At 39.6% G+C, this 26,286-nt stretch overlaps 1 long non-coding RNA gene across 3 annotated transcripts; it reads left to right on the top strand.

The window, feature by feature from the left end:
• Positions 1-2,238: 2,238 nt before the first annotated feature.
• On the top strand, positions 2,239-25,512 carry LOC118244206 (uncharacterized). 3 transcript variants are annotated; one of them, XR_004777499.2, is made up of 5 exons: positions 2,239-5,412; positions 6,897-7,079; positions 8,726-8,884; positions 17,963-21,793; positions 22,415-25,512. It is a non-coding gene; the product is annotated as an uncharacterized LOC118244206 (long non-coding RNA). The 3 variants fall into 3 exon arrangements; XR_007707938.1 differs by lacking the exons at positions 17,963-21,793; positions 22,415-25,512 and adding an exon at positions 9,527-12,701; XR_007707937.1 differs by lacking the exons at positions 17,963-21,793; positions 22,415-25,512 and having other exon boundaries at positions 8,726-12,701.
• The last annotated feature ends 774 nt before the right edge of the window (positions 25,513-26,286 follow it).

The following is a 26,286-nucleotide window of genomic DNA, read 5'->3' as shown; positions in this document are numbered from 1 at the left end:
TGGCTGTGTAGGGTTTTTTGTTTTCTTGAAGAGAGACATCAGTGTAGGGATGAAGATGTTAATATTTGGACTGTATCATAATTTTCCTATTCTATGTAAATTATTTATGATGGTTTTTTATTTTTCTCATTTTTTTCCTTGCAAGTGTGTGTGTGAGAGAGTGAGATCAATGAAATTTCACTTTGTTTTGCCAAAAATTGTAAATAATTATTTATTTGTTTACATGGACGGAACTTTATCATTTAACGTCCTGATTCATTTAGTCAGATCCTCATTTATATATATATATATATATTTTAAGAAATTAATGATAGGAAATAAACTGTAAAAAGGTTTTATAAAAAAAAAATTCTCTTTACCTTTTTTATAGTTAAACTGTTTATTGAAGGAAATATTCCATTCCCCAAAGCCCTCAATTAAATAACCTTTTGCCTTGCATTTCAAACAAACCAAAAAATTTCTTGCTGGGCTACAAATCACTGCCTTTCTTCTAAGGTTGTAAACAACAGGTTTCCTAGTCTTATTGACACAAGACATCATTCCTCATAAAGCCTTATCTGGCAAACTATCCCAAGTTTTATTTATGGTATTCTGACTGAGAAATGTTGGTCCTGCTTCTCTCTTTTTTGCTGGACTTGTATACACATACTCTGTATTGGATCTTGGCCAACGTGTTTCAACACATACACGATCGTGTTCTGCAACCGCTTCTGCCGTGAGTCCCGATTCAGTTGTTGGTATATGTTTGTGTGTGCAAGGATTGCCTTCCTGCTGGAGAATTTCAGGAGTGTGTGGTTAGTGTCGATTCAAATGGATTAAGATACAAGAAAAAAAGTATTAGCATGAGAGATCTTTGCCACCAGTATGAACTGCTCCCAGGGAGGGGAATTTGAATTGGATTACGAAAAGTCAGAATGTCCAGCATGCCAAAATGCCTATTTTGAGGTATGAACTCAAGTCATACTCACTTGTAAATATCCCAGCTATTCACTTTCCTTGGCCTGACCAGTACCCCAGTTACTTGCTTTCTTTGGCTTGTGGTTCCAGTGTGACAGAGCCAGAGTACACAGACTACTGCACCAGAAAGCCATATACTCCTCAACATCAACTTTTGATGAAACCTTTAAACCAATACAAATGTCCAGGCTTATTGAGAGATGGGTCTCTTCTATTTATTCTGCACGGATGGAAATGATTGACATTGTTCAGGTAATAGAGTGATCAAGATCCTGTTATCCACGTTTCCAAGAGTTCCTTTTAAATGTCTGGTGTGGATCTGTGAGAACAAGGCTGTCATCAGGACAGCGTTTTGAGCATAGATACTTCATAATGATTTGAAAAGAACATATGAAGAAAAAAAAAAGCCCTTCATGGCAACCAAACAAAACCCTGCAAAACAACCGAGGGAAATAAAACCATTAGAAACAAGTGAAACCATAAAAAACTGCCATAGTAGTACAGCATCTTTAAGAAAAACAGAGAAGGAAGGATGAAAAACCAGATACTACTGTGAATGAGTGAGTTCACATGAAACAGATGTCCTCTGACCTCTCTCCAAGGATCTAACTACAGGGTTTTGATAATGTTCAAAAACATTTGGCTAATTTGCGAAAAATACATATTTAAAAATTTTGGCAGCCTCTGCTCTTCTTGTTACCAGAGGAATTGCTATGAAAGAAGGCCTGGAATCCCTGGAGAGAGGCTGGGTTTCTTGCAACGAGAGACACTGAGGAGACCTGGGCTCCAGTTCTGTTAGTGACTTCTGTGTGATACTAGGCAGATTTTTTTATTCATTTCCCTGAGCATCAGGCTTCCATCTACTAAAAGTCAATGATCAAATTTCCTCCGCTTTAAGATCCTTTTGATAAGTTTTATATACCTCATTGTTTCTAGGTCAGCCAAAAGAACAGGAAATACTGAAATCCTGAAACTCCCTTGAGATACACTTCTGACGAGACTTCTTGTCCACTTTTAAAACATGAGTCTTTCAGATAAGCTTTGGATAAGCCTCTGAATTCTGAAAAGTAAAGCTGAACTACTATTACTCCATTGTAATAATAATAATAGTAATAATAATACAATGGTTTCTTTCAGAAAGGAAGGGAAAAATCCACCTAATGATTATACCTGTGATTTCTCACATCAGGCAGCTTAAATATTAGCATCATGAATGCTAACATCTGTCTACTGCTTGCTTGCTGTGCAGTGGAGGCAGAAGCTGAACAGACTGTCACAGACAGTGGGCCAAATCCTCATCTTGGGATGTGGGAGTTTTCCTACTACATACTTGAGTGGTATCTGGATGAGATTCAGGGCTCGGCTTGTGCTACAGACTTCCATAATGCTTGCATGGGAACATCTGCTCTCTAAAAGTGATTTGAAAAATAAATAACTATGTAATAACTTGGCACAGCCTTGTTCCCAATGTGGAGAAGACCACCCTTGTAGATCAGGAAGGGGGACTTTGAAGCAAAAGAAACCTGGGACTGATTAAACCAAAGGTCTGTCTAACCCCTTGTCTTGCTTTTTGAAAGGAGTCAGTACCAAACGTGCCAGAGGAAGGTGTAGAATCCTTATCATTAAAAATTAGACATCAACATGCCTAGAGTGAAAACATTGTTCCTACCCCCAGGCAGTTAATAAGTGGTTTCTGCCCTCATGCCTGTATGGTTTATTTTATAATAATATAACTGCAAATGTTCTTGTTATTCATACATTTTTTTTAATCCCACTTCTTAACCTTAGTAAAATCTATTGTGAGTTCCCAAGGCTGATTATACAACACATACATGTAAATTTCCTTTTACCAATTTCAGGTCTGTTACTGTTTAATTTCATTGCCAGTCTATTCTCACAGACTTTGGGAAAGAGTGAAAAGCATACATTTCATTATAAATCTGGATGTCAGGAAAAAACAACACAATACTCTGCTTTGCTCTGTCTGTGTGCATGTGTTTGTAATGGGATTATGCAGTTCATCAAAGGTAAAATTTCTGCTTGCTGAAAATGTGAGCTGCCATGTTGTAATTCTGTTCAGGTGACCTCCTTCATGTCTCTGTTGTCTAGCTCTTGTGTAGACAAATTATATGTATATATATATATATATATATTTGCAAAGGGTAAGTGTCATTCTGTGCTTGTCTTATTTTAGTGCTTTTCCTAGCCATCTGCTGCTGGCCACCACTGGAATCAGGCAAATGAGTGAGTTGGATCTTTGATCTGACATTTTAAAACCTTTTAACCTGTCAATGATCATTGATAATTATCCAGTCATCTTGATATTTGTAGAGCTAGACAAGAACATGTTCTTCCTTTAGAAGGAAGTGAATTCATTTTCAGAAGACAGCTGAGCATTTTTGGACTCCTTTCAGCACTGCTGAATACACCAACTTCTAGCTGCTGGAGGCATGCATTGCAAATCACTCTTTAAATCTTAGCAACATCTGTAATAAGGTAACTTGGAAATTGTTTTTAGTCATTGAGATTACATAGTCATTCAGTAACTTTTGTAAGATATAGTGCTGACACTCTCTTTGTGATCTGATTTCCTTTCTTTAAATCATGTTGGTGAAAAGAAGAGAGAGGGTGGAAAACTACAAGCACTGTCAGCTGCTGCATTGGATAATTTTCAACCAATGCCTTTTTATATATATGAAGAAAATGAAAGCCAGAATTTTCAGTTTCATGCAAGGCATGATTTTCTCAGATAATGTCTTCTAATCGTTCAGTCCAGTTCTCTTCCTAGAGTCTCTGCTGCTGCCCACTTGAAAATAGAAACAACGTTTAGGGAAGGATCTGCCTATGATAAATAAACAATGATTCAAGTTATGGCAAAACCCATCACAATATTCAGGAAAACAATATTGAAGAACAGTGGCTATCAGTTGTTAAGACATTTCTTGCTGGTGAGACGTAAGTACAGTAGAGCTGAAGCATCGAGACCAAGCAAATTAACATTTCCCGAGTACTGAAGATTCAGCTGCAATGTCTGCTCTGGGATTTTGCAGTCAGAAGTAACGGACCACCCAGCTGGCTGTGGATCTAATCCAGTGGGTTTAGCTATACTCAGTAGCTCAGCTTTGATGCTGAAGAAGTGGGGAAATGTCTAGAAGTGAACCTAGTGATGGATGCGTGGCAGATGTCTTGCTTTCTCAAGAGTGATTCAGTTACAAAGAGATTGGTGATCCCTGTTCTAGACAACAGCACTTCTCCGTTTAAAGACAGAAGTTCCTATGCTTGTAAAGGAGACCAGGGGCAGGGAGGAAAACATTGTTTGTTACATGTTCAAGTTTTTAAGATTTGCATAATTTTCAGAGAAATGGAACATCCAGAGGCAGTGAAGTGGCAGAAACCACATCAAAAGAGAAGGGAAATTCTTAGTTTTAAGTGCAGAAAAAAGACAGGAACTGTATCTTCCATCACTGCAAAATCAAGAAACTATTGTTCTCATGCCTAGTATCAGCCTTCTCTGTGATGAGAGAAGATATTATCCTCTCCTTCTGAGACATGAGGCAGAGGGAAGCTGTGGCTGAACACAAATGGAGCAGAAGGCTCCTGAGCACTCAGTCAATGTCTTTACCACAAAACTGTCCTTTTCAAAATAAACAGGCACAAGTCATTATGACAATAACATGAGAACTTCAGCTCCTGTTGTTTCTTGTTCAGGCTTTCCTGTAACAATTAGTTCATCTCTCTTTAAGTGAATTGATGACAGCCAATCACAAAACTGACCTTATTTAAATGCTTCTTGGTTCCCTTATTATCATCTGAAAAATCTGATTATTCATCCAACCATGGGACACTACACAGGAGAGGCAGATCAAACAACAGTCTTCTAACTCTTTATATTTGGCCACTGGAAGGCCCAGACTTTCAAACATATCTCCAGTTTTGAGCACAGGAAAACTAATGGTTATTTTAACAAATGACCCACATCTTTAATAAATAATTGGGGATTATTAATTGAAAAAAAATATTTAGGAATATTTTCAAAAGAGAGAAAGTATTTACTATATTATACCTGAAGATGGGTGGATAATTTCCACTTTTCTCCAGTGATTCCTTGTAAAATGTTTTCAGCTCCTTTTTTTTTTTTTTTTTTTCCCATTTTTGGTAACTTTTTGTGAATAAAAATGAGAAGCTGATTTTTGTTATTAACAGTTGCAATCATGCTTAACCTTGCAGAAAACCTGATGCCTTGTCACATTTTTGCTGAAATCATGTGTTTTGGGAAAGAAAGTTCTACCAGAACCATTTTTCTCCTCTGCAGAGAGGAAAAATTGTTCTCCACCAGCAGGCATTGATTGACAGCCTTCTGATGAGAGAAAATTACAGCTAAGTTTCAAAAAGCGGGAGGTGGCACCTGCGGCATGATTCCACTTGAGCCTCTCAACAGCCAAAGAAATGGTCAAGGTAAGAAATTCTGCAAGCAGAGATCCTCATGCTCAGTCCCCTACAGAGGAGAAAGGGAAAATGTATTCAGCCCACAGAGTTACTTAAAACACTGAGGTCTGCAGAACAGCTCTATGGCTGCTATTCTGCCTGTACTTTGAATACTTTCCCCTCTCCACATATATCTGTCTACAGTATAGTTCCAGATTTAGCACCTAAATGTTGTGCTTAAGATTGTTTTGTTTTGTTTTCCTTAATGAAGCATATAGACAAAAAATAACCAGTTTTACGTACTTGTTTATGGAATATTTGTTTTTGTTTGTTTGTTTGCTTTGTTTTCTTCTATGAACTAGAGATTAATAATGCCCCAGAAAATGAAATAATGTTTTGAAAGGATTCTTTAAAAATGTTCCGTGCAAGCACCGTGGTGTAGTAGTACTGCAAAGGATTGTTGTTTCTGCCTCTTCATTCTTGTCCAGAACTTATTCAGTGTGGTGGCTGCTATTTCTCAAAATAGACTCACTGTTTAGCTCCTTCTTCTCTGTACCATTTTTCCCAAAACAGCATGAAATATTGGGATTTAACAATGTTACTGGTAAATCACAGCCTATTTCATATCACCTGCTACTTCATATCCTCTGTTTAGGTCCTGCCCAATTCCCAAAACAGAGTTGAGACACTAGTTTTTGCAGTACTATATTTTCAAAACAAAGGATTGCTTGGAAAACTATACGTATTAATTTCTACAGCTTCAAATGAAATTAATGCTCCCCATACACGTATGGACTTCTTATAAACAGGATGTTTCCTTTTCTGTCCAATTTTGATTCAAAATTCAATATTAATTTTAAATTGACACTCACAAATGGCAATGGAAAAGATTTTATCAACACACTTTTTGTACCCTTTCCTGTAATGTTCTAGGCAGGTTTTAACACTAAAAGGTAATGTGAAAATGAAACCTATGATGTCTAAATAACTCAAGATACAGAACTGGTATTTTTCAAGAAGAAAGATGTTTTTTTTTAAGAAACTGTAAACATTTCACTGTGAAGTGATTATTAAGTAAAATAAGAAATGGCAAGTATCTGAGACATCTTTTCCTCTTCTATTGGCTCCATCATTACTTTGCATGGATGTGTCCATATGGGATAAGCCAATGTTGTCGGCTTGCCTTTTTAAGGACAACCATTTTTTCATACACACATTCATAATTTTGATAGACAGACTATCTCTTAGCAAAAAGCCTGACACTTGTTATGCTGCAAGTGTTTTGCATTAGGAAAAAAAAAAGCTGTGGAAAGATTTGTTTGTTCGAAAGGAAACAATCACAGAGCATTTTAATTTCCTGCTATATCCATACTTTTGTTCCTCATCAGCTGGGACTTTGACACGTGTTTATGCTCTGCACTGTGATGTCCCTATCATGTGAAAAGTTGTTCTACCTCTTCCAGGGATAATCTATAGGAAGGGTAGAAAATCTTCCCATTTTTACCTTCCCATAGCTCTCAGCCATGCACAGCAATGCCAAGGTGGTGTGAAGCAGAGTCTCCCAGCATCACAGAAGAGCAGCTGCTGAGAAGGAAACTGGAGAAGGATGAAGACAAAAAGGACAATAGGAGGAATCTGTACAGCTATTTGCTTGGACACAACACCGAAAAGGCGGCTCTTGAAGGGAGCTCTTAAGGGTGACTAATTTTTTCTTCAAACTCAGTATTAATTTTCTGAAATGTATTAAGCCAAAGGGATTTTTTAAGCTTGTCTAATAAGTAACTATGAATGCCAGATGCATTTGTCACCACATCTATCTAAGGTTTGTTTGTTTTCTTTCTCTTCCATCGGCCTCGTTGGGCAGCTCTGTAGCAGTCAGCAGTGCTCAGCCACCGCGAATGGGCTGGAGGCCATGCTTCTTCCCCCAGCCAAGTGCAGCACGTGCTGCCTCCTTGCCAGCTGTAGGCAGGGAGCCTTGCAGGTGCCGGAGGTGCTGCCATGGGAGGAAGGGGAAATTAGATGCTTGTGATGAGATAGAAATATTGGGGAGGTAGGGGGTGTGGACATATCTCAATTTGTGGCTCAGCTGTGAGGTGCAAATGCCTGGGGAATTCTATTAACAAAGTCTATTAATATAGGTTTTCTGTGATACCTGGGTCAAGGATATTAATTTTGCTCAGCCAGGGCCGGTCGCAAAGCATTTGTGCCCATATACCTTTTCAAATACATTTCCATGTAGACAAACCTGTGTATAGATAGATATAAAGTAAATGCTCATACTCATAGGTGCTTGCATGCAAATCAAAATGGAGAGAGGAAAAAAAAAAAAAAGAAAAACAATTGCACAATTCCTGTTAACAAAAGTATATCTGCTGATTCGAAACAGTCACAGACAAAAATATCGGTACTAAATTTATTGGCTCAGTGGCAGATAGAGACACATTGTGATGATTTGTGCTGCAAAGGGGCCTCCACTTCTTTAAACAACCTATGGCAATATCACTTTGCTGGAGCTATAGGAAAGCCAGCAGGAATCTCTCACATGGAGACATGTAACATACCAGATGTGGCTTAGAGGAATGAGTAGGGGGAGAATTTTATAGCAATTGACAAACCACACAAAAGAGGTAGGCAGCAGGAGAAAAATACTCAGCTCAGAGTTATAATCGGTGTTCACAGAAATGTAGGATTTAGTCTGCAGAGATCATCAGCCAGTATCTGAACCACTTAAGATGCCTGGCAGGCACCCTTGGGGAGCTGCTGTGCTGTCTACATCAGAAGCCAGCTGCTAGACTTTGTTGTAGTGTATTTGTTCTTAAATAGATGATAAAACCAGAGAGCCAAATTCCTGCTTCAGTTGTGCAAAGGCAGGCTCAAGAACTAGACATATGCATAAAATATAGAAGTTAAGTTCCTCTGAATAAGCTTACAGAGGTAGCATACTTTTTGTTTGGGGGATTTTTCTCTTTTCTGTTTTCTTCATCCTCTCAGAACAGAACAAGACCACTGATCTATGTTCTTACCTGAGAAATACCAAGGCCTCTTAAAGATGGAAACAGAAATGATTTGATATTGTTAATGGTTAGCTTTAATGGTTAGCTGAGGGCAACGGTTAAATCACAGTTTCCAAAGGAATACTAGTCATAAAAGATTGACCATTTGATCTGTATATCACAATGTCCCAATTGCAGCTGTGTCTGTAAGAAACACTGTGTTTCCAGATATGTGAGACAGATGATATTCTGGTAAATAAATGGGGGGAGTGGAGGAGGGAACAGAAATGAGATTTACCCATCTGAAATGTAGATTACACCTGGCCTAACCCTTTATACTTCCTTTTCAGTTACTCAGTACTGTGAATTTCATTTTGGACAAGCATGGATTTCAGTTAATGATGGAAATGTGCACAGTGTTTATGCCCTCTCTATTACTGAACTAAACAAAGCCACTGGTCTCTGAAAGCAATGATAGAAGTTACTCCAATCTCCACAGGGATAATTAGGTAAGGACATGGCTACAGATGCTGCCTAGGTCTCCACTTTCTGAAGTCTGTGCTTCTGCTTGCAGAGTCCCTCTGCTACAACAGTGAATAAACTAACTATATCTCTAACAAAAGTTGCCTAAAGAGATGTTTCACATATGCTGCACGTGCAATTACTGCTGTCCTAAAAAAACACACCCTTCAAAAGCAATATTCTCTGCAGGATAAAAAGGGTGAAGTTGACTAGAGCTTGCTGAAGCAGGAGTAGTGAGGCTGAAGACTGAGAATACAGAACTCAGAAGAACTTCAGCTCTGAACTATGGGTTTTCAAATGGAGTTTCAAATAGTACTGAATAGAGAAGGGTGTAGGAAAATAAATAGTAAAATGTCATCTTTAGATACCTGTTCTAGTTTCTGACATCCTTCCTTCTAAAGAAGTACTTTATTTAAGTAGTAAATACAGTACAGTAGTGCTGTCTTAAAAGATGAGCTATGTTTCAATCCAGCAATCCCAATGTGGGACAGTTTATCACAAAGAAGGAAGCTCATTCACTATCTACCTATAAACTGATTAAAAAAAAATATCAAGGAAACAACTACCTAATCAACACTGTTAAGCTAGCACTACTGCATATACTGACTATGCCATATATGATTCTACAGGGAGAACATGAATGCTGAGAAGAAGTTGTGATATTATACCTGAACAGCCCTTTACACTTACAGCATCAAAGCAGGTGAAAGTGCAAAAAGCAGGAGTGTCCCCAGTGGATACTGCTAGCCACAGAGTTTAGATTTCAACCCCATACTGTGTACGCATACCAACAGTGGAGTAGACATATGAACAAATACTCGAAGTGGAAATAAATGTTTCAGTAGTCATACTTCATAGCAGTAGTGAGAATCACAACCTCATGTTTGTAAACCTTCATCAGTTCTGTGTGGGAATATCTGAAAGCCTTAATTGCCCACTGGCCTAATCATGAGGTGATGATCACTGCCTACAAAGTGCTGAGAGCTCTCAGCAACTGCTTCAGTCAGAGCAGGGAGATGCTGATAGTTGGTACTTCACAGCAGCAGCAACATCCTTCCTCTTCAGACCCGTACTGTTTTCTGGAGGTTCTCATTGAGAACAACTGTTGTCAGTAAACAAACAATAGCAGCTCAGCTGGTGTTCCAGCTGTGCTTGGGCTGACAGCTTCAATTTCCAAGCCTGGCATCAGCGAAATCTGTTTCTGACTCTGGAGGAGAAACCAGGCATTTGATTTGCAACTTGCAGAAGACGACTCCTTCCCCCATTCTCTCATGCCTTTCATGTCTCCTTGAATTGCATCTCCTACCGCCAGCATTCAGGGGAAGCCAACTCTGGTGATGTCAACAGGGCTCCTCCAAACAGGCAATGTGTCATCAAAGAGTGGCTCCTCAGAGGAAACCTGGAGCAGTGCCTAGAGTGAGTGCATGCTGCCAGCCCTCCAAGAAGCATTTCTGTTATTAAAGGGGGCCAAGGGGCACTGGCAGCCTGTCCTTCTTTTCATCAAATCAATCAGGCACCAAGGAGCAATTCCAGCAAAACAGTCCAAAGTAAACACCGTGATTTTGAGAGGGATAGATGACACAAGAAGCCAAAGGAGTCCTTGAAGAAATAGTGTGGTAATATTTCATTAGACCACCTACTGCCACAGCTAAACAGCTGTACTATGTACAAGTGTAAGGTGATGAGGTCTTGAGAAGTAGGGGAGCCTAGCAGAAAGGATGGGCCATATTCTTAAACCTCACTTTAAAAGCAGACAAAAAATAGCTTCAGAAATCCTGGCCCAGAAGTCTGAAAAACAAATTATGAAGCAAATTTACCTATAGTAAACAATGTTTTAAGATGAGTGTTCTTTCTGGATATATGTTGATATTGAATGCTTTGTTGTGTTTTGTGGTTTTTGTTGTTGTTGTTGGTTTGATTGATTGTTTTTGTTTTTCCAATACACAGCAAACCTTTACTAAGGCCATAATTATGATAATGGAATTACTTTCAGTGTCCTACATCCCATAAACAATGCCCCTGTATGCAATGCATTACTTTCATTTTTACTATTAGCTATGCTGTTGTGCAATCTGATGAAAGCGATTTTGTTTGTTTTAATGATACTCTCCTCAAAATCTATTGAACTAGATTTATTCAGAAAAGTGACACTATTTGAAAGCTAAGCTATAAGATTCATAATTGTCTTGCAGACTTCTGTCTGATGGTATGGTGATTCTGAAGAGTACTATGATGTTAAGCAAACAAAATTGACGTGTGAAACACTCAAAAGACACATCATTAAAAAAGAGCAGATTGTCCTGGTTCTCCTTTTAATCTCCAGCAAACCTAGAGATTACTTGCAACTGACCACTGCCTTTTCTTTTTTTAAAATTGAGAAGGTGGAGGGTTGGTTTCTTTCTGGTGTTATGTTGTTGGTTTGTGTGTGTGTTTGTGTGGTAAACTGAGGAACATTCTGCATTTAGACAGGGAAAGAAGCGCTGTGTATTAGCACTGATTTAAGTAGTCAGCCTTCAGTTGTTCCACAGTCACTGGTATTTATCGTGTCCTTATGCCTTCTGGTAATAAAATCTTCCAGGCAACACCTACCCATCTCATAGCAGTATCTGCTACAATCTCAGAGAGCTGCAGACTGGTACAGTGCCCACAGATGGGGGGCATCCCAGGGGCCAGGAGCAGTGGAGGCTCCCCATGGGTTGTCCCAGGGCAGGGCCTGCAGTCAAGGCCTGCCAGGAGCAGGGCACTGGGAGCACCAGGGCAGTCCCAGGCCCAGGCACCTCCCTGGGGACCAGGCTGGGCCAAGGCTTGGGCCTGCCAGTGAGGCCTGGGATGAGACCCAGTGAGGGGCAATGGAGTCAGGCCTGAGCCAAGGCCCAGCATGGCCGAGGGTAGAAGCCTCGGCTGCAGCAACCCCAAGGGCAGGGGTGTAGCCCTGGTTAGGCATTTTCCTTCTCTTCCCTCGCAGCAGCTCCTGCTGGCCAGATTTCTCTGGTCTTGGAAGGGCTCAATCCCTCCTAAGATTTTAGATACTCTGTGGTTCATACCAGGTTATGAGTTTGGTGGTCTTCCAGTGTAACACGTAAACAGTATTGCACCAGATTGTTCAGAGCTGCAAAGACCATGTGGAAGATTTCTGTGAATGCTGTAAACCATAGCAATCAGTTAAAAATGTATTCATGCTTATTTTATTAGAAACCAGAATCAGATGCATAATCCCACATAGGAATTAGAGCCAGAAGCTGTATCTGTTCTCTTGAGCTGCCTTTTTCCCTGTACTGATCCAATACCACACTTTGCCTTCTAGAAGGTCAGCAGTTGTCCCACTGCATGAATTTCAGCTACTTTGCTGGGGGATTAACTGGGGCAGGCTGTGTTTAAATGAAGCTTCAGCTTTGCTGATATCCCACTACAAATGGTCTTCAGCTTTTACAGGCATGTTATGATAATGACAGGCACAGGCTGCTCTGGTGGAGACTTCATCCTTTCCTTGTAAGCAGTTCTGTCAAGAAGAAATGCCAGTTTTATTTTTTATGAAGTCATAAAAATGTTTTCCCATTTGCATGTCAGTCATCTCTGTGCTTACTGGTGTGAGTTTGGAAATAAAATCTCATTCCTTCTGCTATGTTTGCATGAATGGCGACACCACTCTGCACCCCTGCTTACCCTTTCAAAGGCTTGTGTGTGAAACAAGGACTACCCAGAAACTGGGTGCACGTGTAGAACAGTGGTCCCACCATGGTGTCCAGCATATTTGTAATAGGTTCTTCCCAGTGCAAAATATGGTTAATTTTGAAGGCATATATTTACATTGTTAAATTAATACATATTAAATGAATGATCTTGTAACATGTGGCATGGGAGACTCTTGCCATGACTAATCTCTGTGAGTCAGTCACCATTTAATCAATGATACTTGCAGTTTAACATGGTTTTTCAACCTCATCGCCTATAGTTTCCTTTTAATATGGCAAGAAAAGTGCTTAACACGAGCATTGGCAGATAAATAGCATGGCCCTAGATGATAAACTTGTAACTACAGAGCTTTGCAGGTTGGGGTGGAGTTGTGGTTGCAGGGACTGAAGAATGAGTTAGGGGAATAAGCCTAACAGGAATAACAGGAGAAGCCTGTTAGAGACAAGCGTCATCAAATACCTGCTATGTGTAGTTTTTTGATAGTATTTAGAAATCAGAATCATAGAATCACAGGACGGTTTGGGCTGGAAAAGACCTTGAAGATTATCTAATTCCAACCCCTCTGCCATGGGCAGGGACATCTCCCACCAGACCAGGTTGCTCAAAGCCCCATCCAACTTGGCCTTGAACACTTCCATGAATGGGGCATCCACAACTTCTCTGGGCAGCCTGTTCCAGGGCGTCACCACCCTCATGGTAGAGAATTTCTACCTAATGTCTAATCTAAATCTACCCTCCTTTAATTTAAAACTATTACCTTTGTCTTATTGCTATACTTTATCCAAGATAAAAAATCTCATTCCATCTTCCTTGGTGGCCCCCTTTAAGCACTGGAAGGCCACTGTAAGGTCTCCCTGGAGCCTTCTCTTCTCCAGGCTGAACAAACCCAACTAACTCAGCCTGTCTTTATAGGAGAGGTACTCCAGCCCTCTGATCACCTTTGTGGTCCTTCTCCGGTGAGTGAAATATATGAATAATAGTAATTAGGAAATATTTAAAATATTTTTCTAGATGCCCAAATGTCACAGATGTGGGAAAAAAGACCATGGTTTTTATTTCTTCAGATAAAGTTAAGTTTAAATGGAAAGTGGAGTCAGCTACACATGCTTGCAAAAATCACAGATGCACAGCCACACGTGGTTTTTATTTTCATGCCAATAGATGTACTTTCAGGTATTTCATACATTCATGAACTTTATGGGACACATACACATAGATGTATTCATGTTATTCTATCACATTTCATAAACAATTAGTGCAATTTTAAATTATTTAAATTAAGAGAATGTGTATTGAAGTTAGGACATTGGAAGTGTATATATCTGAGATATATAAGTATTGGAATCAATATAGTTTGCTCAACATTCTCCACAGGTTAATTAAGTTTCTGAAAAGGTGTATAAAAACACAACAGCAACAGATGTAGTACAAATAAAAGATGCTTTTGAGTTTACATACGCAGTTTAAGCTGTATTCTATACTACACAGACAGGAAAATGGTTGTTTGACATAGATCTATGGTTGGATTTAGCATACTTTTTACCCTAGGTCTCATTTTCTTATCAACTGAAAAATCACCTCGCTTACTCCATAGTGTTTAGCCTGAGGTATTCTCTTCTGCACCAGAGCAGAAGTCAGCTCTTGGAGAGCTCGATCACGAAACCAGACTTGCTTCCAAGAGCAGTAAGACTTGGATAGCTAGACTGAGGGTTATTACAAGAAGATGCCCTTGAGGATCTGACAGCTGGAGCAACCACTACAGAAGTACTTTAATAAACTTTCTGGAAATGAGGGGAATGTCTACCCTCTGCAGATACATCTTGTAACTTAACTAATCTTCAGCACTGGGTAGAGAAGAATGGCATGTCTGGGTTTCTGGGGAGCCCTGGAGCAGTATGTTCTCCTCCTTTAAAAATCTGTACTATCATTTATCAGGGCATGCTGAGAGCTTTTTTGCATCATCTTCTTTTCTCAAGGGGATTAAAATTATGTGGAGAACATCCTATGCACTTTTACTCAGTAACCTCCCAAGTTGCTTCAAAAGCATACAAACACATCATAATGTGAGAGGATTGCACAACACTATCCATGAATTCATGTCAAGGCTGTAGTCTCAATTTTCATAATCTTTGGAAATCTACCCAGGGAGTATAACCTTTGTAAGACTTGAAAACTCGTTTCTCATGACTAGTGAGAGTTAGATAAACCATGATAGGGTTCTGTTATGTATCTATCTTATATTTGTTTTATTTACTAATTTTTTAATTCACTCCCTTTGAACTTTTCAGAATGAAATGGTATTGCTTAAGTAGAAGAAAAAGAAATGCAAGCCAAGGCTGAAGAAAGAAACAAGAATATTTATAGTTCAGACAATTCTGTAATTGTTTTGTCTAGGTCAAAATGATCTATCAAAGTTTCCTTGGCCATGAAGACTCAAATGAAAAATTTGGTCAACTCTGACTAAGTTTATGCAATAGTGATAGAAGAGCTAGGTCCTTCTGTCTGATAGACTCATTCTTCTCTTTCTGTGCATTGTTGTTTTGCTTTTTGATGGCATTACACAGTTCTTCATGATGCAGTGATGATTAGGGCCTAGAGTGATTTTACTAATAGTGACTGCCCCTATGCATTTATATAGAATAAGCACAATTTCTAAACCAGGTGGAACTGAAGAAGGAGAGGAGGAAGAAAGAGCTTGTCTGAAGCCTGAAATAATGTGGTGTACATGGGTCAGGCATAGGGTGGAACCATGAACTTCAGAAAGAGAAAAATAAAACAAAAAACCACTAGCATCTACCCTGGGATTTTTTTTCCTCCATTAGGACAGATATCCTTGTCTATAATCCATGATTATTCCTTACATCTGATGACTACGAAGCTGGTGAAGGGCCTGGAACAAAACTTCTATGAGAGGTAGCCAAGGGAACTGGGGTTGTTTAGTCTGGAGAAGAGGAGGCTCAGGGGAGGCCTTATTGCTCTCTACAACTACCTGAAAGGAAGGTGTGGGGAGCTGGGGGTCGGCCTCTTCTCACAGGTAGCTAGTGATAAGACTAGAGGGAATGGCCTCAAGTTGTGCCAGGGAAGGTTTAGGTTGGAAATTAGGAGAAATTTCTTCTCAGAAAGAGTGGTCAGGCATTGGAATGGGTTGCCCAGGGAGGTGGTGGAGTCACCGTCCCTGGGGGTGTTCAAGGAAAGGTTGGAGGTGGCGCTTAGGGACATGATTTAGTGGGCGACATTGGTGGTAGGGGGATGGTTAGACTTGATATCTTGGAGGTCTTTTCCAACCTTAATGATTCTATGATTCTATGACTGTGATACTATAGTTTTGCTTGAGTTTGGAGTGGAGTGTGAATTAAACATGAAATTAGGGCTGCACTGCAGAACAATTGCTCCTTAGCACTGTTCCACAGCTCCTTATCCCTGCCAGCACCATCAGCCTTACCTAACAAATTAGACTGAGCTGCATGGACCTCCCAGACTGCTTTTAACAAGGTGAGTAATCTGGGTCCCAAAATGTGGGGATCAGTGTGTCAGAGAGGATACCATGGGATAATTCACCTCTTTGCAGCATCATGGAAAAGCAACTTTACTAGTTTTGCTTTGTGGTACTAAAGTAAGCTGGGCAAAGTACCAGCCCAGCTGGTGTAAGTCATTGTGCCACTGTGCAAGGGTATTTATTCATCATTACCAAAAGGGACAAGTAGGTAAGGCCCCGGGACTTAATTGGCTTTGGGTAATCTCTATAGTAGTCATAATTTTCCTACTTGGTCTTATAGGCTGTAGCATGGTTATGAAAAAGGGGAGTGTCTTAAAAGGAATTTAGTCACTAGGAAGGAATTATACTCTGTGTGCACATGGACTGCACAAGAAACGTGCAACAACTAGGGAGTTACTTATGTTCCCAAATATGAGACTTAAACTGGACTAAGTAGTATATAAGCCTGATGTGTATAACCCATTCTACCAGGGTGGCTTTCCCCTTAGAGAGGTTAAGAAGTAGATGAACTGCTGGAGAAAAACATCAGGTCACCTGGCTTTCCTTTGTTGTTCTAAAGAAAGGATTAAGCATCTGGAGTTGTGTGGGTGGCTTTGCAGTGGACAACGTATGGTTTTCTTCAGTTACCATAAATCTATCAACAGAATATTATCTCCTCAGTAAGAAGTACTTCTGCACTTCATTAAGATGGAGAATTATCGATTCTGTAACAGGGAAGCCATGTAAATGAGGCCTTCTAAATAACGAAAAGAAAGCCACGTTCCATTGAGAGTCTTCTAAAAATAGCTGGGGCTTGAAAGTTGGAAATGAAAGGCTGGAAGAGAGACAAGCCTGGGGAGGTCTTAATAAAGACATAGGAGGAACTTTGGAAATATTTGGATAAGTTGCGTTAGCTCTACTAGACTATAATCTGGGTGACCAGATTTATTCAGATGCTGTATACATTTTCTGAAGGAACATTTAGCTATCTTCTGCCTTTTGATCTGGACTGCTGCCAACTTCACAGAGGTGATTACATGAATACTATAAGCATTCTCTAACATCCTAACACCAAATGTCATTTCAAGTAAAAAAAAGGTTAAGTGTATTGCGGGTTTCATACTTTTTTTTTTTTAATATTCAGCAGGCAAATGATAGTGTTACGTCCTGATGAAGGTTCTGCATGTCCATTAAATGACCAGAAATGTCCTTCCAGAAAGATTAAGAATTTTGTGGCAGCAGGACTTTAGAATTGTTTGAATATTCTGTTTGAGAGTCTCTAAATTGTAGAGGTGTTTATTGTCTTTCATGTGTTCCAGATGAAATCTTTTCAGATCACAAGTAGAAAAGTGTCTCCTAATTAGCTAAGATCCTTGCAAAACTCATCACAAAATCTAAAAGACTGACTGGGATTGTTCAAGCTCCAGGTTTAGCAGTAAAGATTCTGGGATCACAATTCAGGTGAAATCCTACTGAAGAAAATGTATAGTGTGGGCAGGAATAGAGAAAAGAAACTTTTTTATTTCTATTTTTGTATTTTTATTTTATTTTATTTTATTTTTAAGCACTGAGGTTAGGACATCAGATTCTAAGAGGGAAAGAGTAGATCTCCTGAGTAGAAAACTTTTTACATAGTAGAACTTCAGAGTAAAAGATGAATTGACAGACAATTTTAAAGCACTTTTTCTGGCAAGTCTGCAAAAACAGAAAGAATGTTATAGTGCCCAACAGTACAGTCAATTATGTGCTGTGTTAAATTATCTAGGGCACATCCACTGCAGTATATTGTCCCCATGGGTTCCCCAATCAGTGATAGCCTCTTGTAGGGGAAAAAAAAATGACTTCAGGAATAAATCAGGTTTCATCTAGTAAAGTGCATCTGTCTCTGTCATTTCAGAATCTCTGCATTGGCACTTGAAGACAATAAAACAAACATACAACAATGACAACAACAAAAACACCCTGTCTCAAAAATGTTCTGTCCTGGTGTGTGTGAAATGCTCAGAGCTGCTAAAAACTTTTGATGATTTCACCTACAGAGACTGCTCCATGTGAAAGAACTGAAGAAGCCTACATTTGGATCTACCACCCTTCTGATTCACAACAGGACTTTCCATATTCAAAATTGTACCACATTTCTGCTATGTTGCTCCTTTTTCTGGTTCTAATTCCTATGCAAGAAACATTCTAGGACATATCGTGTTTCCTTTGAAATACTTGTTATTGCAGGTTAAACAAATTGCTTTTGGTCACAGAAGTTCTATCCTCCCGACACTGCAAAAATTCTGTCATGTACACTATGCCTTTTTCTTGGAGTTTCCTATTTTTATGGTTTGCAATATATATGCAAGCTACCAGAAATGGCTAAAGCACAACCGGTAATTTTAAATGCTGCACATGTTGTGTAGGTTTATCTTGCAAGTAGCTGGCAAAGAACACAAGAGTGAATATATACCTTCTCTAATGAGATATGATATTTAATTTTAAAATGTTCTTTGGAAAATGGTGTTTATATCAAATATTTGTAACTGAGTACTTTGCAGGTTTGAAGTCTTTTGACAAATTTTACCTGCGGGTGTGTTCCACATGAAAGATGCCATGGAGGATGGTGAGCACAGCTCGCTTGTTCATCAGATCTAGTTTCATCACAGGTCCCAGGCTTACAGGTCCTTGCCTCTCTGCCTACCTATGTGTGTATCAACATCTCTCAAAGAGCTATAATACACTGAAGTACTTTAGACTGCTTTGTTCACATATACATGTCACTTTGGGGGATGAACTGACTAGCAGTTAGTTCATCTGAGGCAACTGAAGCCTGAAATCTAAATAAAAAGAGAGTGCTACACAGCTCTGCCAATAGGATCATATGCCTTGATGCTTCTCTGTAAAACTATGCATTTGATTCCCAGCTGTTTGCATTATTGATGTCTATGCTAGGGAGCTTTTTAAACAATGCTGGGGAAATTGCCTGTGGCAGAGGAAGTGTGAGCCCATCTAAACTAGCTGTATGACCCACAGCTTAGGAGAGCACTTTTAGGAAAATGTGGACCGTGGCCATGGGCCAGTAACACCAAAAGCTGCAAAGTTTGCCTTGCCCAGCTACGAAGTAAAAATGTGTGTAATTGAGATTGCTGGGTCTTGAGAACTCCTGAAAAAGAAGTGCAGATGGTACAGTTACCCGGAGTACAGGAATCCCTAAAGAAAGGCTAACGTGTTTGGCTGTCTTTGTTACACAGAAACAAAACAAAACAAACAAACAAAAAGAAAAAAGGGAAAAAAATGAAGCCTTTTTGGCAGGAGAGTAAATGTGTCATTGGGTAAGAATCCTGCAGCTGGCTAACACTGTAGCTGAGAAAGTTAATTACATACAAGAAGATGTCAGGATATAGCTCAGACAGCAAGCGGGAATGGAGCAGAGGTTTGGACATGGCAGTTAGCATTCCCTAGGCAAGGATGTGCTGAGTTTGCATGCACAGCCTGGGCAAACGTCCTGGCCGGAGGAATCCAGCCTGTGGCATGTGGGCATGGAGTCTGTGGGCATGTGCACAGAGCAGTTGTGGCTATTTAGAGACCTGACTTGTGCCAAATGAAAGAGGTTGGATCTGGCATTTGGCATTAAGGCTAGCTCTGCTTTTAGTCATTCTGAAGTGCAAACAAATACTCAGATACTCAATATTGAAGTGTCCAAAAGTGCAGGACTGCAAAACTGCAATATTGCCTTTGTTTTCTAATTTTAGAAGAGAGGATACACTTCCCTCCTGGTACTACAGCATGGCGAAAATCAAGAAAGATCTAAGTAAATCTTACTGGACTATGCTCTGTGAGGGTGGGCTTCAGCTCCAGCTTTATTCAGGTTTCTGTACATGAACTGGTGTCTGAGGACTCACTGGCAAACTCAATAATAAAGTCAATGGGGCCAATATCGCTCCATTGATTTGGCACTATTGCAGATACTTCACAATGGTCGCAATGATTCCATCAACATCCATACAACTGCTTATGCATGGGCATTTAATGCTCCAAGGCATGCTGGCTGGCTTCCAGTGGCTGCTCCAGCAAGGCACCGACCTCTTGCAGGTCCTGTGATGTATTTGCCAACCCCATTTAGATCCCTTGGATGCCACAGGACATCTCTAATGAAAAAGCCTTTGTTTGGGCAACAGAGGAAATCTTTATTGATTGTACTAACTAGACCACTGTTGACTATAATATCTAAGGACCAGTAAGGAGTACAACATGTTGAGTAGATGTAGACAGCTATTAACGAAAACGTTTTGGTACTGTCTTTGGATGCTGAATGGTTTGGATAGCACCCACCTCACTTCAGAAGGCAGTGCACTGAACAGCATATATTAGGAAAGTGCTTAGGTAAGGGCTAAATATTAAGTGCAAAGACTCACTGGTACTCCTGATACCCTGCAGGCCCATCCTGTGGTAGCTTCTATACTATAAGGCAAGGAATTTTATTATTTCAGTGCATTTTCTCCTTCCTTGAGGAAACGTGAAGTTTGTCCCTTAAATCAACTTCTAAATTTCTAGACAGGCAAAAGCATTATTTATGACAAAACAAAGCCACAGTAAAAAAAAAAAAAAAAAAAAGACAAACATATGGCTAAGCATTTTAACCTTAGCTAAACACTGTAAATTTGTTAGGAGGCAAAGAACAAATATTTATGTTTGTTTCTGCTTGTTGCTCTCACGGAATATGGTAGGCTGAATGGGACGTGGCACAGCAACAGCAGGGAAGAGCTGTGGCGCAGTGTGGCTGGAGCAGGTCCCATTAAAGGAAAGAAAAGGTCCAGCTGCTTGTCCAATCCAGCCAGACACTGAAGTTTAGTCCTCCCTTACCTTACTATAGCCCTGCATTTGAGGTCCATAGGCAGAAGTCCACGATCAAACCAATAACTAATGATTTGTTTTCCTTGTACATGTATCTTTTTGTATCTGTAAATCATAAATGCTCTTCTCCTCATACACTTGCTTGCCACATATGCCCAGCTTGGATACTAATGCTCTTGACCTTGGCTTTGTCCAATTTGGATCTGTATTTTAAATGGTATTTAAAATCAACATCTTAGGGAAAACTAGAATGTGTCTCCTACTGTAAAGCAACATATAGTGAAGAGATACCTGATCTAACTGACCAGATAAGATTTCCAGATGAAGCAGAATAGCGTGGTGCCAATTTTTCAGTTCATGGTTGTCTGCTAAGGGGAGTTCTAGCAACTGGAATCCAGGTTTCCCAACCGTTAAATTAGTATTTCAGAAACTAGAGAGTAAATGTTCATAACCTGCATGAGAGATTATTTGGATTCAAATGGTTCATATTCTCTTTGTAATGCTTTTAGTGTATTTACCTGAAAAGCTTTTAAAGTTGACAATAAAGATACCAAATTAAATCCTGTCGGTACTAAAGCTAATGCCAACCTCTTCTTGACTTTTCCCAGGGCCAGAATTTCACTCATTATAACAAGTTTGTTTTATTCCTGTCTTGCTGGCAAAAGTGATATCCCATTATGACTCAGTTAGCATATTTTTCCATCTCTAGAGCAGAGAATGTTTCCCTGAAGTTGTTCTGGGAGGAGCCATTCTGGGACCACCTCTTCCCTGTGTCTGGAACAAAGGCTTGGGATGCTCATCTGGTACCACCAGTATGATGAAGCCCTTATGTGTGGTCCAGATCCAGGCTATGGGGTGGTTGACGAGAAGAGGTGTGCCAGACTGAGAAGTAAGTGGGCTTGGTGCCATGTCTGATACTTTCCTCTTCATGGAAATTAGTGTGAAAAATCTGTGTACGTAGCTGTTCTGAATAGCCAGATATTTTTATTTCTCTTTCTGTTCTTGTGGTTAACACTCATTGCTGACTTTTTTCTCAAGTGGAAAAGCTCCACATCAACTTTGATTTGGTATTATGGGTCTTTCTGCTGCCATGCACTGTGCAGGAGTTGGCAAGAAAGGTCAAATCTCCTGTCTGCTGGCTCATATCCCACAGCTGCAGGAAGTCTCAAATTTTTTACACAGAAGGAATTTCTGACTCCAAAATGATTTCCAGGAGCTCTCCAGTATGGGAACTGTCTCAAGGACAGAAATCAAAGCAGGAACAACTAAAAGAGCTGCACTACATATGGTCACAATCTATAAGAGAAAAACAAGTTATTTTCTTCTCCAGTACCAGATATAGTAATTCTGAGGGTACAAATTTTACCCTGCTTTACAAAGCAGAGACCTGCTCATGGCATCACTTTCTTGGAGAAGTGAGCAGAAGAGTGATGTGAAAAGCATATATATATATTTTTTTTTTCAGAGCGTGTTAGCTACTGATACTTACAGCTCGATTTTTATTTTGCAGGGAAAGAGATCCTTGTACATACACACCCTGATGACCCATTTCAGAACCTGGATTTGAAGTTAAGCATCTGATATACAGCTAGTACTACAAATTTGTAGCACTCATTTTACTGGCCTGTTTAGGTCCCCTATAGGGATGGGATGATTATCACCCTGGAAGGTTATCCAGGCACCAGAGGAACAGCAGCAAGCCCCAGATAAACTGTTTGTTGTTGTTGTTGTTGTTGTTTTTCTTTCTTTTTTTCTTCTGTTCAGTCATTTTTGTCGAAGATTTTCTTTTGAAGTTCATCATGTCTCTCATCTTTCCTATGCATGCAATTTCTATCCAAAAAGAGCCAGAAATTATATCCAAATGATATTCTGTCCTGTGCAGACAGAAGAGAGAGTTTTCTTTCACAAATAGAGCTGAGCTTTTAATCCAGGTATGCTGCAATATTTTAGGATGAAAGGCAGAGAAGTAAGAAGCAAAGAACAGTTCTTAGAATACAGAAATATTTTTCCCTGCTAATTTTACTTTCTTGCTGCTTTATGTTTGAAAGCCAAAAAATGTGATAAGAAAAAATACAAGCAAAAGCCAAATGCTATCTGTCCTAATTAAACAAGCTGCCAAAAAAATACAGATGGATGCCCCCAAAAATCCATACTCTGCATTGACAATATCCAAAAACAATATTTTACCTCATGTTTCCATTATTTCCCTTTACAACCAAAAACTGTGTTTGGGAACACACCCCTTTCTATTGCTCCTTGCATAGCATTTATCAAATGTCTGTCTACACTGCAGTCATTCCTGTGTTTGAACCTCACATAGACATGGCTCTAAGATTTCAGTGAGCTAACCTGGGTACTGCTCGCAAGAAAGATGTGATACCATAGAACTCAGCTTGGGCATGCCTACCGAGTCTCTAGGTTTTCCCAGGTACATTTATTTTTCATCTTGGATTTCTCTGAAGGTGCGGTTTGAGGAAAGATAATACATGTCTAGGCTGACTGATAGCTTATGTAGGGCAGATGATTTTACCAGACTGCTGTTCATGTGGAGACACTAGACGTACTATTAGTCATATGTCCAAGACTTCAGGCAACTGCATGCACTATGGTGGCCCTACACAGCCAGCCCAGCACTGTGCAACTGCCCAGGTTCCAGGAAACATTGGCTAAACCCCTTGAACATCCTCTGCTCATGTGGCCTGCACATGCATCGGAAGTTATATGCCTCCTGTGCACATCAGATTTACTACTTGTGCACAGAAAAAAATAAGTGTATTGTAAGTCTGATTCTCATGGATGGGTTGCTTTAGTTGTCTGCTCACAGTTTACTGTGAGCAGAATACTATATTTTGATAAAGTAACATGACTTTGGACTATCATATAAGTCTATCTGCTTATGATGCAGAGGGGTTCATGCATAATTCACCGGGCATGAGAAACGGGGCAAATGCCTCTTTTCTGACAATGAACAGAGAGCTGAGGGAGACATCCAGAGTCCAAGCTGCCAAAGCAGGGGCACAGCAGGCAGTGAGTCTGCAGCACCGCCAAAGCCCTCAGGGTTCCTTGGGGCAGCTGCATGCCAGCTTGCATGAGGGAGTCCACCCAGAGCTCCTGGGGAGCTTCTGCAAAAGTTGCGGCAATGGAAGAAGCTATGGAAAGTTGCTGGACTGGATAGCGAAGCTGGAGGAAAGGACTCGTGCTGCGAAAATATGCTGGGTTAGAGGAGGGCTTTGTTTTCAAACATTTGATTTTAATCTGTTTCACTCAGCAGATTTAAGTGCTTTATTTTTGAAAAGATTTCATTTTTCATTCTAGAGACTGCAAGCCCTTTTGGTGGCTTTGGTATGCTAACCTTACAGGGGAGGTGGGACAATTGTCCCTGAAGTTCTGGCCTCGTACAGCTGTCCGAGAAACACAGTCCACTTTTATTAACACGCTTCTGTTCTGTTGTGGCAATCCAAAGCTAGGACTCCAGAGCCTGCCCAAGTAGTGAGATGAGTAGTGAATGGTTTTCCTATGCCAATTCCACACTGGTCCCTTCACTGAACTACTATTAGCACCTGAGTTATTTTCTAGGTTCCCTCTGCAGTCAGTGAGAGGAGAAGGACTGACACAGGCACCAAGCGAGCCCTTGGGGCAGCTGTCTGAAATAGGTGAGCCAAATCCTTACCTGCACCTTTCAGCTGATCCTTGAGGGAGATGAGATGAAAAGAAAAGCTTAGGCCTCACTATCTGAACCATATCTACTGATAGCTAAAATTAGGTGAGGTGAATGTTTTAAGAATCCGTTGTGGGTTAGCTCTGGCAGGCAGTTAGGTACTCCTCAGCTGCTCGCTCACACAATGCTCATGTTTGTGAATGAAGGACAGAAGGACATGAAACCTTCTATCACTAACATTAACACTTCTAACATTAAAGAGAATATCTTTTTCAGAGAGGCTGTCCACATTCTTCATGGTCCCAAGCAGCACCAGGGAGAATGCACTCTAGGCTACCATGTGCTCATTTGCAATGTGTTGCATGTATGAATGGATCAGATAACTCCAGAGAAAAAGGTCAATAGTAATTGGGGGAAGGGAGCAAAAAACTGAGAGGACAGATTTATTAACATTTAGAACCAAATGTAATTACTTGGAATGAAATTGCATTAATTATTCCTTTTCTGATTATTATGCCGGTAGGATAAAATTACTATTTAAATGGCATGTGATGGACTCAAAAGCTAAAGCAAACCTAAATAAAAATATTTTCTTGTTAATTTGGTGAACTGTTTACATAAATGTTAAATTTTCTGCACTAGTCTCTATTGTGCACAATTTCAACATTTGTCCCATACTCCAAAATTTATAATTATCTCTGTGTGCTGTTCTGGCCTAAATGCATTTTTCTATTGACATGGTCCAAAAATGTAATATTCACCATAAAGTTTGTCCTCTGTAGAGTTCTGGACTATATTGCCCTGGTCCTATTCCTTTATTTCTTTGCTCTTCATTTTTCAGGCAGATACATTCATATATCTCCGGTCTTTGCTTACATCCAAATTTCAATAGTTTCCTATACACTTTTCTGATACTCTCTGATATTGTTATTACCTGCATTTTAATACAGGCAATTCAGTGATTTAATTAAATGAATTTTTACTTCACTGCAATAATCCAGGCTAATGACTGCTTATGGATTCTGATTCCTTAGGAAAAAAAAAAAAAAAAGATAACAGAAATAACAGAAATGTTCTCTGTAAACAGATCTGATTTATAGTGTTCCAAATAGAGAAGCTCAAATAGATACACAGATTTGGAAACCTAGTATTGGAGTTCAGACTTAGCGTAAATCTGAACTTTACTGCTTCTTTACAATGCGATAAACCAGGACCAGACCATTGTATTTTCCTATTTTATGATGCAGGAACTTATGTAATCACTAATTATAACATAAGGTTTTATAATCATTAATTCTATTAAATTAACTTCAAACCAACATCTGTTAGGAGAAATGATTCATATTTTACTCAGTTCTAACCCTACAGAATAATGTGTGTAGCAGCCATAAATTTTAGTCTCATATGCCATGTGATGTGCAAATCTGGAAAAATATTTTACATTAAGCCAAACATTTTAAGAATAATGGACATATTACATCTATACCAATGCCTTAATTTTTTATTGGCAGTATACGTGCCAGAGGCAAACTAACTTTCATGTTAGTCCATGTGAGCTGTAGACAGCAACTGATGGTAAGTTAATGAGATTTCTCTCGTTCTATAGGATTTTCTTTGAGAAGAGCATATTTTGTAAGAGGAAATGAAATAATACTGTAGAAAATGGATCAGAAACAAAGAGCAAGGAAAATAATCCATTGCAGTAGAACATTAATTGCTAGTGC

The sequence above is a fragment of the Cygnus atratus genome, chromosome 3, assembly GCF_013377495.2.
Source record: "Cygnus atratus isolate AKBS03 ecotype Queensland, Australia chromosome 3, CAtr_DNAZoo_HiC_assembly, whole genome shotgun sequence".
Classification (NCBI taxonomy): domain Eukaryota; kingdom Metazoa; phylum Chordata; class Aves; order Anseriformes; family Anatidae; genus Cygnus; species Cygnus atratus.
Note: the sequence above shows the minus strand (reverse complement) of the source record. Positions and strands in the feature narration are given on the sequence as shown.